Below are 15,766 nucleotides of genomic sequence, written 5' to 3' on the forward strand. Positions count from 1 at the left end.
CCCTGGCTTCCCAGCAGCTTCCTGGAGAGGCCAGGAATATGAATCAGAAGTGCAGGGACTTCTGATTCATATTCCTGGCCTCTCCCCCCCTCCCCCCAACGATGAGACCATTCTGAGCTGCAGCCAGGCTGGAGAGGGCCTGTGAACTGTTGTGTTTGTTGCAAATCTGTCTTCAGCTTGAAAACTCACCTCCTTGTAATTATTCCCCTTCTCTCTCTTCCTTACTTCCTCTTTCCCCTCTCTTGCTTCCTTTGAACTGAACTTCCCAATAAAATGTTAAATGTAAGCTCTGACTCAGGCATTTAAAAAAAAAAATTCCCCTTAAGGATCCAGGACCAAGAGAGAGCTCCACAACTATTTGTTGGGTAAATGAATGAATGGCAGGACTAGAGCTCAGGTTACATAGTGCAGGATGAGAAACCAAAGTATAGGAGCTATTTTGAAAAAGACATAGCTTTGACAATTGTCTTTGTAGAAATGTTGACATGAAGGTTGTCCCCATGGATTACACCCATGCAGAGCCACTTCATCTCCCAGGTGTGAGAGGGCAGGGGATAGAGAGAGAGGGGAGAGAAGAGAGCCAAGGCAGAACTGGAGACACACTCACATTTAGGAAGCAGGAGAAAGAAAAAAATCAAGGCAGGGGCCTGCTGAGGCAGAGACTGCTGGTGTTCATCAAAGTGCCCTCACACCTCCAGGCCACAGCTACATGGCATTCCCAGTCCCTGTAGATAGGTATGGCCATGGGCTACGTTTCAGTGAGTGGATAGAATGGGGAACAAGACAGAGTTCCTGCCGTCATGGAGCTCAGATTAAACAGATGTAGAGGAAATGTTCTGCTGGCACCTTAACCTCTTTCAGACCTGGCTCAGTAAAACCTCTTGCAGGATCTGCCACTCTCTCTTCCTGTCTGCAGGACAGAAAGAATGACTCTGAGGTCCCAGGGGATGTGGGAACCATAACACGGAAGGGCCCAGGTCTTTCAATGATGTGACTCTTTAACTGCACTCTTCATGAATGAGAAATGTATTGTTTAAGCCTCTGTGATTTGAGAGTTTATCTGTCATAGAAGTTAGTGTCACACCATAACCTGGCAAGTGTGAAGCGGACAAGAGACAAGCTAAAGAGCTGGAGTTTGTTATGGTCCTGCGGCCTGGGAGTATAGTTCCAAGCCCTGGGATCTTTTGCACAGCCCAGGCACGTGGGGTGTTGAGTAAGTTCTCACATGTCTCCTTTACCTTCACCATCCTTCTAAGCACAAGTTCTTCTTTTATGAGCTCCCAAGCCAGAGGTGCTGAGCCACGCTCTCGAGCTTTACTAGAAAAGAGACCCGATTTCACAGTCCTGGCACAGCTGACTCGCACAGCAGGCAGGACAGTCAGCTGGTCTCCCTCCTACAGTAGGAGGCATGTGCCTGAGTTCTTCAGTTTCGAACAGAAACAGGAGGAAGAGGTGAGCAACAAGGCCTACGTAGGACAGAAGCCCGGTAACCCTGGTGCTCTCTCTATGTGCCTGTCACACGTAACTCAGCTCCAAATCTGGTCCTCCTTGTGGGGTCCCACTCAACATTTGATTCTCAGGAGAAAGAGTCTGACTGGAGCTTGTGTTCTTCCCTGTAATGTCGATGGTGGTGACATGAAGAACCTAGAATTGTTAGCCCACCAGGCTCATGTAGAACAGCAGAGGGACAATTTCTCAAAGGAAGTAATGCCCAACACAACAATAGCAGGCTCCCTGGAATCTTCTCAGCAAGGCTTTATTTTCATACAGGAGTAAACAGGAAGAAGCTGTTTGGATCGTGGGATGAACAGCCATTGACCTTTCAGCAACAAATGCATTTTTATTTTAAAAAGTAAATATTATCGTGGGGACTGACTAGAATCTACCTGCCATCCTTGCATCTGAGATATCCTGAGCTGACAAATACCTGGGCTTGGGGAAGGATACAGCTTAGAAGCAGTAGGTTAGGAGCCAAGAGACATGGATTCCACTGTTAACGTCTACTTTTGGCAAATAGTTTCATTGTTTTATACTCCAATTGCCCCATTTAGAAAACTGGGTAATAAAACCTTCTCTTCCTAATTCACAGATTTGTTGAGGGGTAGGGGGAAGAAAAGAAAGAAAGACAAAATACCAAGAGCTCCCAAAAGAACTTTAAGAAGCCAAAAATCAAATATAATAGCAGTTAGTAAAGAATATCTTGTCTCCCTCCCTGCAAAAGATACGTGGAAGTCCTAACCCCAATACCTCAGAATGACCTTATTTGGAAGTAGTGTTGTTGAAGATACGATTTGTTGACATGAGCTTAATCCAATATAACTAGTGTCCTTATTCGAGAGGAGAAGAGAGAGAGACAGAGAGAGACACACAGGGGGACACCACGTGATGATGGAGGCAGAGATTGAAGTGTCACAGCTTCGAGACAAGGAACACCAAGGATTGCCAGCCACCATCAGAAGATAGGAAGAGGCAAGGAAGTATTCTCCCTTACTTGTTTCAGAGGTAGAATGGCCCTGTTGACAACTTGATCTTAGACTTCTAGCCTCCAGAGCTGCTGTGAGACAATAAATTTTTGTTGTTTTAAGCCACCCAATTTGTGGTACTTGGTTATGGCAGCCCTAGGAAAGGAATATAGCATCCTTTAACAGTTCTCAGTGCATAGTGAAGCTTGGCCAAAACTCTTGGCCCATCCCTGAGAGGTCTGTGACCTAGTATCAGAAACGGGTCAGGGGACAAGGACCTGGATTTCAGGGCTAACACCACCAATGTGAAGGTCACAAAGAGCAAAGGTCAGTTTTAGAAAACCTAAAGTAGCTAATAGGGCTGAATAGGTTTACACAGCCAGTGAGAGTTTAGTCCATGCTGACTGAAAGCTTTACTTCTGCTTTAAGGGACCAGCATGCACAGAGTGGAACTGGGTTAGGGCAGCCTGGGGACTGAGCGTGATTTCACTTCTAGAGTGTGTGGTTTACGCACCCTTTTCATATTCCAGGCCTCCACTACTCATGCTTCTGGTACCAGGCCAGCACATTGAACACATCAGGGAGGCTGCCTGCCCTACAGAAATCACCCTTAGGGAGAAAGCCTGCAGGGATGCTACCGAACAATTGGCTCCTACTTGTCCCTTGGGATGCTTTGTTTTAAGAGGAAGTCATAAAACCTTTTAACTCTAGGGCTTCTGCCTTTTATGAGATTAGCCTGTCCTGAGGATAGGTCTAGTCCCTGGGTGAGCACATGCACTATGTTATTGAATCCTCATAATAACCCCACAAGGTGAGACAGGTTACTTAGTATGTTGCTAGGCAGACAGGGAGGTCCCTGCTGGAATACACAAAAGACAGACATATTTTGAGACTTCAGGTCTTGAAATCACTCCTTCTCTACAGGACAAAATGTAACAAAGCCTTGAGGTTAATCATAAAATTCCTTTTGGCCTGGCAAACGGAGCAGATCTGATACACAAGAGTGGGTTATTTTACTAATCCCTTTAGGATGGGCTAACAGAACAAACCTGGCAGACAATCCCATTAAAAGGCAACAGCTCCCCCTCCAAACAGGCAAAGGAAGGTATAAAAGTAAGAACTTTTGCCTCAGTCACTGGACACCCCCATTCGGGACCCCCTCCCTCTCGGGAGCTCTGATCCTTTGCTTTCAAAAAAATATCCTCTTTAAAAACAAAACAAAACAAAACAAAACAAAAAAAAACTCCTCTCCTCTCCTTGGTCTGTGTTTCCATTCTTCGGTGTCCCGAGACAGGATCCTGACACAACAAAAATCCCCTACATCATCTGGGGACTCACAGAAAAATATTCCTACAACATTTGGGGTCTCCTCCGGGATTGAAGGTGAGGCCAATACTATCTGTGCGTTTCTACTTGCCCATCTTATGGGCCTTCATAATTTTTGTCTCTTTCTCTTGTCACACAAATAGTGGGCCTCCAACAGCCACTTAAATGTGAATAGCGCTGGTTGCCACCCTTAAGCCTCGGAGGTAAGGCTTTGCAGAAAAGTTGGAGTTAATCTCTCCCCTGCCCCCCCCCCCCCCCCCCCCCGCACTGAGCCAGGGGGGAACGTTGGCTTCAGTCTGACCACTTTCCCTTGGGAAGGAGCCCGAGGTTGGGGTGAATGATCTTGGACAGCAACTGAGGAACCTTTGGCCGTGGCAATTCTACGGCAAGTTTCCGAAGGCTTCCTGGATCTTCCTCCCACCCCACTGCCGGTAAGGGTGCCGTTGGATGCTCCCTCCGCCTCCCTGTTACTTTCCCCTATTCCTACGCAGTCTTTTTCCTTTCCGCGAGGAGACTGAATACTGGCGCAGCACGTGGTGCGCAGCGCGCAGCTCGTGACTGGGGTTGCAGGCCTTTGCAGACGAGTCCCTCCCCAGCCCAACCGCTCGCAAGGGTGCGGGCAGACCGTCTCCAACAACCATGCTGCTCTGTTCATTCTGTCACTATTTCTCTTCAGCTCTTGAGACGTTGATCCGGGGCCGTTTTCCCGCAAGACCTCCTCAGCACTTTCCACCAGCCTCAGGACAGCTTAAGGTAAGAACAGGGATCTCTGCCTTTATAGGACATTCCTTGTCACTCAGGATAAGATTTACTGGCATCTAACATCCTCATTCCACTTCCCCTATTGGGAGCTCCTTCAAGTTCTCAAGTGTAAATGGAAGTGTCCTGGTGTGCACCTCAAATCTCACTGCTGTTTTTGTGATCTTCCCATCTGTTGTAGCTTCTTTGATAATTGTTTAGCAGCTCAGGTTAACCGGGGACTCCACCCCTGGGGCCCCAATTATCTTGCCACTTTCCTTTTTCACCTATGCTTTTGCCAGCCAAATAGCAAAATTTTCAGAAAAATGTGGCATATTCCAGACTCACTTTTTCTTAAGGAAGAGGCCCTGTCTGAAGCCTTTTGTGGCTTCCAGTTCCTCTTTCTAACTCCCCTTACTTATTGGGAGTCAAAACCTCCTCCTTCTCCTTTTTGCCTGGACCGTATGCCTTCCTTACAAGCTTTAAGTAGATACTCCCTCCTTAAGATTTTTATCTGGAAGGCCACCATTATATTCATCGCGCCACCAATTTTTGTGACGTCCCAATTACGAGCATACACCCCTCCACCTTAAAACACCTCGTTAGGGCTGGCCCGGTGGCTCAGGCAGTTAGAGCTCCTTGCTCCTAACTCCGAAGGCTGCCGGTTGTATTCCCACATGGGCCAGTGGGCTCTCAACCACAAGGTTGCCAGTTCAACTCCTCTAGTCCTGTAAGGGATGGTGGGCTCAGCCCCCTGCAACTAAGATTGAACAGGCACCTTGAGCTGAGCTCCCGCTGAGCTCCCGGATGGCTCTGTTGGTTGGAGCGGGTCCTCTCAACCACAAGGTTGCATGTTTCGACTCCTGCAAGGGATGGTGGGCTGTGCCGACAACGGCAACTGGACCTGGAGCTGAATGGCACCCTCCACAACTAAGATTGAAAGGACAACAACTTGACTTGGAAAAAAGGCCTGGAAGTACACACTGTTCCCCAATAAAGTCCTGTTCCCCTTCCCCAATAAAATCTTAAAAAAACAAAAACAAAAAAACCCCACCTCATTATCGGTCACGGCCTTTATCTGTCTGTGGGCTGGCACCAAACATTAAGGCAGGGGCATACACCCCCCCAGATTTGGGTAGGCGCCCACCAGAAACACTGGTCGAGCAGCCCATGTAAACATGACTAACCTCTGGCACGCTGTGTCTCCCTTACTCGCCCCGGAATCAGTTGTACAATGTCCGTGGCCCATGTTTCTAGAAGACGTCCTAGACCAAGTTGTGGGAGATGAATAGTGAAGGGACGCCTCTTTGTTCTTCCTCCCTTTCAGATGGGCAATCAGCCGTCATGTGCCTACACCCCCCTGAATTGCATCCTGAAACACTGGGACAAATTTGACCCTCAGACTTTGAAGAAGCGATGCATGGTTTTCTTTTGTTCTAAGGTTTGGCCCCAATACAAGTTGGAAGATGGGAAAACTTGGCCTTCAGAGGGAAGTATTTATTACAATATTATTGTGCAGCTAGATCTACTTTGCAGACGGGAAGGCAAATGGTCCAAAGTTCCCTATGTTCAGGCTTTTTTTGCCCTGAGGGACAACCCAGACCTCTGTAAGAAATATAAAGTTGGGCCGGCATTGTGGCTCAGGTGGTTGGAGCCCTGTGCTCCTAATGCAAACATCCACGGTTCGATTTCCACATGGGCCAGTGAGCTGCGCTGCGCCCTCTATAGCCAAGATTGTGAACAACAGCTCTACCTGACGCTCCTGGAACTGGGCTGCCGTGAGCAGCCCGAGCTCAGCGTGAGCTGCTGCAGGCTGCTGGGTGCTGCCAGGAGCTGCCAGTGGCCATCGTGAGCAGCCGGTAGCTGTTGAGAGCTGCCATGAGCGGCAACCGATGACTGGCAACTGACTGCCACAGCCCGAGGAATGCAAGACTCATAATGCCACCATGGGTCAGGGAGCTGTCCTACACAACTAGACTGAGAAACAGCGGCTTGAACCAGATTTGGGGGGCGGGGAGGTGGAAAAAGGGGGGGGGGGAAGAAATGTAAAGTTGCTCTGGCTCTTTTGGCTGTAATTTCTAGCCTCCCTCCTTTAACGGAGACCCCTTCTAAGGAGACCCCTTCAAAAGAGCCTCCAAAGGGACCCTCCCCCAAGAAGGTCCCCACAGGAGGCACCCAGTCAGAACACCATCCCAAACACCTATACCCTAGCCTTCCTCCTGAGCCAGCCCTTGCCCCAGCTCCCTCCCATTGCCCTCCATTGGACCTCCTGTACAAAAGCGCCCTCATCTAGGAGCAAATCTCCTTCCCTTACAAGAAATGCCAGGAGGATTTGGACCAGAGTTCAAATCCCTTTTTCCCTACAACATCTCAAACAAATAAAGGGAGACCTAGGGAAGTTTTCAGATGATCCTGATAAATATATAGAAGGCTTCCAGAACCTGACCCAGATCTTTGACCTCTCTTGAAGAGATGTCATGTTAATTATAAACCAGACTCTCACGAGTTCTGAAAAATATGCAGCCTTGCAAGCTGCTGAAAAGTTTGGAGATGAACAGTTCTTCCTATGTAATGAACAGAACAGGACAGGACTCGGTTCAGGAGCCTTTCCCTACAGGACAAAAAGCAGTACCCGCTGCAGATCCACAGTGGAAGCCTGATATAGCTATGGGAATTTGGCAAAGAAAACACTTTCTGGCATGCATTTTAGAGGGATTGAGGAGAACTAGGGCTAAACCCGTCAATTAGTCAAAGCTATCTACTATTAGCCAAAATTCAGAAGAAAATCCCTCATCAACTACACTCCTATAGGGCCAAACTACCCTGCAGGGGAAATTCTTTTAAAGGACAAATTCCTAACCCAGGCTGCCCCAGAGGAAATTACAAAATTTGGCTATTGGTCCTGAAGACACCTTGGACCAGTTACTCAAGGTGGCCAACTCCATCTTTTATAATCGAGACCAGGAGGAAGCCCAGGATAAGGAGAGGAAAATAAGAAAGAAGGCAGAAGTGTTGGTGGCTGCCTTACAGGGTGCCCAGGGAAAGTCCAACTGCCACCAATGTGGACAGTCCAGTCCGGTCACTGGCGAAGGGAATGCCAACAGCAACCGGAGCCGATCCGGAGACCTCCGCAGCCCTGTCCTATTTGTGAAGGGGATCACTGGAAGTCAGACTGTCCCTGGAGGCCTCCACCCTCTAAGCCAGCCTTGTCGTTAGACTTCCACTCGGGACTAATGGGGCCCAGGGCTTCTACCAGTGGCTCCCTTGTCCCACCTAGCTGTCAGGACTCCTGAGCCCCGGGTAACCCTAGAAGTGGAAGGGAAATCTATTGATTTCCTTCTAGACAAAGGAGCCAGATTCTCTGATCTCCTCTCCAATCCAGGGACCCTCTCCAATCAAAGTGTTACTGTCCACCGAGTAACAGGCAAGCCAGTTACGAAATATTTTTCCCAGTCCTTAGGCTGCATATGGGGCTACCTAATCTTCTTCCATTCATTCTTAATCATGCCAGAAAGCCCTACCCCACTATTAGGAAGAGACATTATGACTGGGATGGGAACTATTATTCTCCTAGCCCCTGGAAGTATTCCTAGCTGCCTCCAGGTGATAGAAGCCCACATCAACTCTGATGTTTGGGCCACACAGGGGATAATTGGTTGTGCCTTAACAGACCTCACCCCGGTCCACATTCATCTTAAGGACTCCACTCTCTTTCCTTGCTGGAAAAAATACCCTCTAAAATCCGAGGCACAGAAAGGACTAATACCAATCATTAACAATCTCAAACGACAAGGCCTTCTTAGAGAATGCAGTAGTCCTTGCAATACCCCCATCTTAGGAATTCACAAAACAAATGGGGAATGGATGTTAGTTCAAGACCTCTGGGCCATCAACAAGGCAGTTATTCCTTTATACCCTATAGTAGCAAATCCCTACATGCTCTTAGCCCAAATATCTGAGACTGCCAGATGGTTCAGTTTTAGACTTAAAAGATGCCTTTTCGTGCATATCTTTACACCCTGATCCCAATATCTTTTGTCTTTGAGGACCCAGAAAGCCAGACTTCATAGCTCACCTGGACAGTCCTTCCTCGGGTTTAGAGTTAATCCCCACCTATTTGGACAGGCCCTCTTGGGACTTATCAGAATTTTCTTATGACAGTTGTATGCTCTTACAATATGTCGATGACCTCCAATTATGTGCTCCATCTGAAGACCTCATCAGCTGAGGCACCACTGCTTTTCTAAATTTTTTGACCTCTAAAGGCTACAAGATTTCCAAGACTAAGGCCCAAACGTGTCAAACTTTTTTCAAATACCTTGGGCTAATTATATCCGAAGGGACAAGGGCCCTGGGACAGGCTCTGTCCCATCTCCACATATCCCCTACCTTAGACCCTTAAACAACTAAGGGGCTTCCTGGGCATCACTGGCTACTTCCGCCAATGGATTCTGGGATACAGAGAAATAGCCCGCCTTCTCTACCAACCAATCAAAGACACTTAGGCTGCAAATACCCACCTGTTACTTTCGAGCCTAGAGACAGAACAGGCTTTTACTCTTTTAAAACAGGCTTTTTAAAGTGCCCCAGCTTTAAGCCTGCCCACAGGAAAATCCTTTCCTTTATATGTAACAGAGAGAAAAGGAATGGCTTTAGGAGTCCTAACGCAACCCAGGGGACCCTCACAACAGCCAGTGTGCTATCTAAGTAAGAAACTGGATACTGTCGCACGCAGCTGGCCTCCAGGCTGTAGCTGCAGCTGCTCTTCTAGTTCCAGAAACCACCAATCTCACAATGAGACAAGACGGAACCATTTTTGCCCCACACCACATTCAAGGGCTTTTAAATGCTGATAATAGTCACTGGCTCACTCATAGCTGCCTCCTGCGTTATCAGGTCCTCTTGTTAGAAGGTCCTGCAATCCAAACACGATTTGCTCCACCCTTAATCCTGCCACCTTCCTCCCTGAGACAAAGGAAGAATTAACTCATGACTGCCAACAAATTTTAATGCAAACCTATGCTCCAGAGCAGATTTACAAGAAACACCCCTAGACAACCCAGATTAGACGCTCTTCACTGATGGGAGCTCTTTTATAGAAAATGGCATACAAAAGGCTGGATATGCTGTAGTTACTTTACATAATATCTTAGAAAATGCAAGCCTTCCCTGGGGTGGGGCCAGCGCACAACTGGCTGAGTTAATAGCTCTCACCCAAGCACTAGAGTTAAGTAAAGGAAAAACAGCCAAATATATATACTGATTCAAAGTATGCCTTTTTAGTATTACATGCCCATGGAAGCATTTGGAAAGAAAGATGCTTCCTAACAGCCAACGGGTCACCTATCAAATGTCACCAGATCAACTGACTGCTACAGGCAGTATATTCTCCTAAAGAAATGGCAGTCATACACTGCAAGGGACACCAAAAGGGAAGTGATGGAATTTCTGAAGGCAATAGATTAGCAGACAAAGCAGGTAAAAACGCTGCCAAAATGGGTCTTAACCCCATACTAGCTCCTCTAATTTGGGATGGGTCTGTAACTCAAATTAAGCCCCAATATAGTAAAAAAGAACAAGACTGGGCCAAAACAAAGGGCTACACTGCCCATCCTATGGGTTGGTTACAAGGGGAGGATGGTTGTTTATACCTCCCAGCTGCCAATCAGTGGAAAATTCTTAAAACCCTCCACCAAATCTTCCACCTATGAAGAGACAAAACCTTACAAATGGCCCAAAGATTACTCACAGGAAAAGATCTTCAAAAAACTATACAACATATCCTTACATCCTGTGAAGTCTGCCATAAGAATAAGCCTCTAACACACCATCAGATACTCATAGGGGTACAAAGACAAGGCAAACGCCCAGAAGAAGATTGGCAATTAGACTTCACCCATAAGCCCAAAGCCAAAGGATATAAATATTGCCTAATGTGAGTAGACATCTTCACACACTGGGTCAAAGCCTTTCCTTGCAGAACAGAAAAAGCTATAGAAGTAATTAAAGTCCTAATCATGGAAATTATATCTAGGTTTGGCCTTCCCAGTTCCCTTCAAAGTGACAATGGACCTTCCTTCAAGTCTTCAGTCACTGAGGGTGTATCTAAGGCCCTGGGAATAAACTACCACCTCCATTGTGCTTTGGAGGCCACAATCCTCAGACAAAGCAGAAAAAACCAATGACATTATCAAAAGACATCTTCGAAAGCTGTCACAGGAGACTAATCAAGATTGGACAGCTTTACTCCCCATAGCTCACCTTCGCATTCTAAATACCCCACCTAAGTGTGGCCTAAGCCCTTTTGAAATGTTATATTGTAGACCTTTCCTAACAAATGACCTTCTAATCGATCGTGAGGCCATAGAAGTAACTCAACATATAACCTCCCTAGCACAATTTCAGCAAGCTATTCAACAATTATCAGAAGCTCAATCCGGAGCAGATCAGAAACTCCTATTTAACCCTGGAGATGAAGTTCTTATTAAATATCTCTCCCCTCTTTGTCTCCAACGCTAGATCCAGTGTGGAAGGGACCCTACACCGTGATTCTTTCCATCCCACGGCAGTGAAGATACCTGAATTTGACTCTTGGATTCACCACTCTTGAGTCAAGTCCTGGACGGGCATTCCCACACAAATAAGGGAAAAAGCCAAAGAGCCTGAATATTCCAGCCAGCCTCTAGAGAACTTGCAACTTCTTCTACGTTGTAAGATAAGTATTCAGATGCCGAAGTATAATTTCACAAAGAACATACTAGGAGGCTTCATTTTCCTTACCATTGTTTTTGTTCTCCTTTTTTTCTGCATCCCTTACGTGTATTGTCCTTGACTCGGCCCCTCCTTCCTGTCATCACTCACACTGGGCAGTTCTAGGGACAGGAATATTTTGTTATCTTCCTGGGCTATATTTTAATTGGCCTCTGGACAATTTCTGACATCTAATACGTAATGTTTTCCTGTGAAATTTTACTCCTTTTAAATGTGTTTCACAAAGGGACTCCAGAAAGCCCCATACCATTTCAGAGAAATGAAAATGTATGGGTTTATTTAGCCAAATATATAATGAATGTATCAGACTTTTCTCTTAAAGGAGGAACCAATGTTGAGCAAACTTTCACCTCCCATCTAGTAGGAGTTTGCACCTCCTTGAATCAGATAAAAAAAACCACACCATCTTTTGATTTATTAATAAGCCTATATCTTATTCTGACATCTGCAATTGGGGACCCATCACCACTGAAAAGGACATGAGCATGTTCTCTCTCCAGGTTAGAACTGTAACTCCGGCTGATCAATGTATTATTTTCACAGGCTGCCCCAACCAGTGTTTTAATCTTTCAGTCAGTAACAGCCTAAAATGTAACACTACCACCTCAGTAAATTATGCTAATGCACATGTCAAATTGCCGGCTGGATGGTATCTCCTTTGTGGAAAGTTTGCCTATTCTTATGTCCCAGCTTACAGCACAGGGGTTCCCTGCTCTCTCGGAAGACTAACTAACTGTCTTTTTACCTCAAAGCCTCATCAGGCCAGACATAGCAGAGAGCTCACCTTGGATTCCAACTGTGACAGTGATATACAATTATTCAGCCCAGCTGAATATGTTTCCTTGTCTCTTTGTAGTCGCTGCTATGACCATCGCCTTAAAGGTAGAAGTTAGTCACATAGCTTGCTCAATGGCAAAAGCCCTAAACGCCACCTCACAGGCTATCCATGCCATGGGACAAGAGTTAGGACAGATCAGAGAAGCAGTTCTCGAGAACAGAGCTGACATAGATTACCTCCTTCTCAAACACAATTAAGGATGTGAGAATTTTAAGGGACTATGTTGTTTCAATCTTTCTGACAATTCTCAGCTCATCGAAAATAAAGTTCAACAAATTCATAACATAATTTCCACCATTAAACAACGGACAAGATTCTTTGACTTAGATTTATCCTTCCAACCCTAACGGGACTTAAAGAAGCCTTTCTTATTTTTCTTTTTCTTTTATTCATTGTTGTAGGGATTACCTCCTGCTGCTGCCTACAATTTATCTCGGCTTGCAACCCGCTCACTGGCTGGCTGGCTTCCAAGACCCAGATATTCTCACCTGGAGTCGCTCATTTACCGGGGACCCTTACTTAGATAGACCTCTGGACAAGCCCTAGCTGCCGGTCTCTTTCTACGCACCATCTCAGCCTGAGGTAGCCAGAACGATCACTGTCCCTATCCCCTACCGGCAGTTAGGGATAGTCTTCAAAGGGGGGATTGAGAAAGGTTGGTTTAGTATGTTGCTAGATAGACAGGGAGGTCCCTGGTGGAATAAACAAAAGACTTCAGGTTTTGAAATCACTCCTTCGCTACAGGACATAATATAACAAGGCCTTGAGGTTAATCATAAAATTCCTTTTGGCCTGACAAATGGAGCAGATCTGATAGATAGGAGTGGGTTATTTTACTAATCCCTTTGGGATGGGCTAACACAAAAAACCTGGTAGATGAATTCCATTAAAAGGCGCCAGCTCCCCTTCCCCAAACAGGCAAGAGAAGGTATAAAAGTAAGAACTTCTGCCTCAGTCACTGGACACCCCCATTTGGGACCCCCTCCCTCTCGGGAGCTCTGATCCTTTGCTTTCAATAAACTATCCTCTTTTTTAAAAAAACTCCTCTCCTCTCCTGGGTCCATGTTTCCATTTTTAGGTCTCACGAGACAGGATCCCGGCGCTCACAGCAAAAAATCCCCTACATCATCTGGGGACTCACAGAGAAATATTCCTACAACAAAGGTAGTCACTATTACCATGTTGATTCTACAGATGAACAAACTGATGTGCAGAGGCTCCACAGCTGGCATCAGAAATCAGATTTAGGCCTGACTCCAGAGCCTGTGTTGTTGACCATTCTACCATGCTGCTTTGAGAACTTAATTGGATCAGGCTATTCTTAGTTAACTCTGAAAGCAGTAATTTAGTCAAAAAAGAAAAAACAAAAAAAGTGTGTGTATGTGTGTAGCCACGATCTACCATGCTACTTCAAGGGGAAGGGACCCAAACATTATGAACCAAATGCTTCTACCCAGGTAAGCTCTTTGACTCTTCCTCAGCAGCTCTGTGAGGTGGATATCGCTGACACGAAGTACTGTATTTTGCCATGGATAATGCACACTTTTTTTGCCCAAATTTGTGAGGGGAAAAATAAGGATGCGCATTATACATGGGTAGTACGAATTCCGTATCTATATAAACGTTTTTTAATTCTTTTATTTATACTTATGAGTTAAAAGTGTAACCCTAGAAATCAATAATGATATCCATATGCAAATTAATATCCTGGAATACAATAATCGGTTTGCTGAATTTACAATGAACTTGCAACAATGAAGAGTTCTTGGCCTTCTATGACAGGTAAATATCATAAATTTGTTGCCCGTACAGAAAATTTCTTGTACTTTGCGTCTGTTCTTGTGTTTTGTAATTATTTGTTACATAACATTTCTTGTACCATAATATGTTAAAAAATAAATTCTAAAATTTCTTTATAATACAAAAAACAAGTACCTAAATGTAAACAAATAAAACTTTGAGTTAAAAATTTTAAACAAAATATTGTTCCCCCCTGAAAGTTAGCGTCAAAAATGCAGGTGCGCATTATAAGTGGGAGCGCATTATACATGGCAAAATACCATACTAAGCCAAGCTCAGCAGTTTGGTGAGGGTTAGAGCACAGGTCTGAATCCATGTTATTTGGGAGCCTGGTGTGCTTCCACAACTCCTGCTGCCCAAAATGACAGCCTGGGCCTGTCCCAGTTATCTCACAGGTCTTAGAGTGCCTCACTTAGCACCTGGCACAAAATATATGTTTATTGGCTGGGATTGAAGTAAAGCCCAAAGGAACCTAGTGTTCATTAAGAGAAGATTTGATAAATAAATGGACACCATACAGATGTGAGAAAGAATGAGCTCTCCGTACTGATGCGGAATCTACTGTTAAATGAAAGGAACGGTTTAGAGATGAGTATGGTTCCTTTTCTTGTACAAAGAACAAGGTTTCCTTACTAATAGCCATCTCTGTCTTGTTTATGTATGCAAAAAAAAAAGTCTGTATCAAACAACTTCAAATTGATAATAATGCTTATCTCTGAGGGGAGGATCATGGAGGACTTTAACATATTTTATAAGGAAAACCATGAAGATATTTCAATTTTCTAAAAAGCAAAAACGAAAGAAAGGCAAGTTGTTTCTGGTGGCAACAGATCCCACCGGAGTGGGTATATACCTCAGACCCAGATTCTCCATGGTGGCTCCCTCAGGATGGGCCCTGGGGCGCCAAAGGAGAAGAGATTTTGTTCAGAGTCTCTCTCTCTCTCTCTCTCTCTCTCTCTCTCTCTCTCTCTCTCTCTCTCTCTCTCTCCCTCCCCCACCTGTTACTATGAAATATTTTCATTCACAACAAACATGAACACACTGCAAGGAACCAGGACTCCTTGGAAAATGGGCCCAGGACATCTCCTTGTATTGAGTCAAGTCAAAAATTCACAGTAACTAATTTGAAGGGGTAAGCACTTGCTAAAGGTACGTGATTTGGACATTAAAAAACCGCAGTAAGTTGAAACATTTATTATTCTGAAACTGGTAAATAAAGGAGAAATAAAGCAAGTAATCTTGTCTTTTCTGTATGAACTGTACCTTATGGTGAGCAAACAGTTGATAAAAGTGTTCTTTTTTATAGAAGAATCCCAGCTAACAAATACAGGAGGAAAAATAGAATTAGAAAAATCCCTGTTTTCCAAACCCGTAATGACAGTGTGGATCTAAGCAATGACCGTCAATGGCTACCGAAACCTTTAGGTAAAATACCAGAGGGAAACTTGTCGTGGATGGATGAGGCTGACAACTCCGGCCCCACTCACCAATCCTAACATTCTAAATAGAGAATCACCAGGCATTACCTGCCTCCCGATGGGATACTGTTGCGTATATCGCACCATCTATGATGTTTTCTTGCCACAAAATCAGGCCTCTAGTTCTAACTACCATTTTGTAGGAAAGATGGGCTCAGAGAACCACATTACCTGACACCTCTGGATTTCAACCAGCAAAATTCAGAATGTGGTAAATTCTACAGATCAAAGAGACAGAAGAGGCATTTCAAATAAATGCAATTTGTAGATTTTGTTTGAATACTGCAGGTCTACTGTAAACATGACCAAACATTTATGAGACAATGGGGAACATATTAACATTGACTGCGTAT

The sequence above is a fragment of the Rhinolophus hipposideros genome (assembly GCF_964194185.1).
Source record: "Rhinolophus hipposideros genome assembly, chromosome: 19".
In the NCBI taxonomy this organism is placed as follows: domain Eukaryota; kingdom Metazoa; phylum Chordata; class Mammalia; order Chiroptera; family Rhinolophidae; genus Rhinolophus; species Rhinolophus hipposideros.